This window comes from Haplochromis burtoni, unplaced genomic scaffold (genome assembly GCF_018398535.1).
Source record: "Haplochromis burtoni strain Fernald_Lab_line unplaced genomic scaffold, NCSU_Asbu1 Contig_30, whole genome shotgun sequence".
NCBI lineage: Eukaryota > Metazoa > Chordata > Actinopteri > Cichliformes > Cichlidae > Haplochromis > Haplochromis burtoni.
In genome coordinates, this window is record NW_024582391.1 from 2090760 (window position 1) to 2092359 (window position 1600).

At 44.6% G+C, this 1600-nt stretch overlaps 1 protein-coding gene across 2 annotated transcripts in view; it reads left to right on the top strand.

Annotated features, from left to right (window-relative positions):
- nrp1a (neuropilin 1a) overlaps window positions 1–1600 on the top strand; it is a 64052-nt gene that overhangs the window by 19056 nt on the left and 43396 nt on the right. The window lies entirely within an intron of this gene.

The window sequence follows — 1600 nt, forward strand, 5'->3', positions numbered from 1 at the left end:
ATCCTCAACCCGAAAAGGCCCCACAAGCTCATCTTTGATGATACCAGCCCAAACCAGTACTCCACCTCCACCTTGCTGGCGTCTGAGTCGGACTCTCTGGACCACACCCATCCTCAGAAATATTATAGAGCCACAGGGTGTTATAAATACAATACATATTAAAAATACATGAAGTGAACCCAGTCTTTTCAGTCATATTTTGATGGCAGTTGTAATGCAGTGACGTCGCCTGTGTGTGGGGTCATTCTGAAAAAAGATTTCGAGTGTAAACATCTGGCTATCCAAGGCTGTTGGCAGGCAGACAGCTGCTTTCTTGGTATCAAACCTTTAACCTGACACGCTAAAGATTTAAAGCAGCGGTCCCCAACCCCCGGGTCCGTGAGTCATTTGGTGCCGGGCCGCGAGAGTGAGACTCGGGTGTGAAATGTATGGTTTTCAGGGTTTTTATCGGTTTTTAGCGTTATTTTGTTATCATTTTTTTTTTCGTTAACTCGGTTTTCCTGGGTATGTTTGTTTTGAATAGATCTTCTTTTTTTCTGTACGGGTACTAGCATTATTTTTTTGTATATATCCGCGACACCTGGTCCGTGAAAATATGGTCGGGCACAAACCAGTCTGTGGCGCAAAAAAGGTTGGAGACCGCTGATTTAAAGGAAAGAAGATGAACAAGGCTCAGTGTGTCTTGACAGCTCCATATCACCCCAGATCACCCTGTCTGAGCCGAAAGACAAGTGAAGCCATCCATCCGAAGCTGCCTCAGGAGACCTACTTTGTAGCGCTGACACTTCTGTCCAGCTCTACAGTTAGTTACCCTCTGTCCTCGCCTCTCACATGCCAGTCCCTCTTGCTCGCCTTAATGTTTTGCATATGAAAACCCGGCGGGCACTCCCCTTCCCACTTTATTCCAAACCACCGCTGGTAATTCAATTCCTGTTTTACAAAAACATTTTTAAAAATTTGAGGCAGGTGAAGTAAACCATTTAGCAGAAAAAGGTGTCAAAGGGTACATGTTGATACATGTGAGGTCTCACCTGAGGGATTTGGTCCACCCTCGCCATCATTCAAAGTGTAAATCGCCTTTTTGTGTAAAATCCCACGCATTAAGGGAGTTTGGAATCACTAAGGAGCCCCGGTGTTTTGACAGTAATTTGGGAATCAAGGAAAACTATGAAAAGAGTTCCTGCTCGCCAGAAGGCACATATTTTCTTTTAAGGAGACAGACAGAGCATGTGCACGACTGATTGTGACCACACACTCGCTGCGCCTTGCACACACATATATCAATTTTTTTGTTTTATTTTAAATGTACTATGTGTGAATTATATTTTATTCGTCTGGTTCCTGATTAAGATGGAGGAACTGTGCCACAGGCCCTTGTGGTTTGGGTATGGATATCCACAGTAAGTGGCCTGGAGAGCGGAAAACTTGGCAGGATATTCGTGTTCTGGGCAATTAGGAATGTTGGAAACCTGAACTGAAATCTGCTTTTGGAGGAGCACTCAATCTGTCACTCACAGTCAAAACACAGCACGGAAAACTCATCCCTGCACATCGTTCAAACTTGCACACACACACACACACACACACACACACACACACA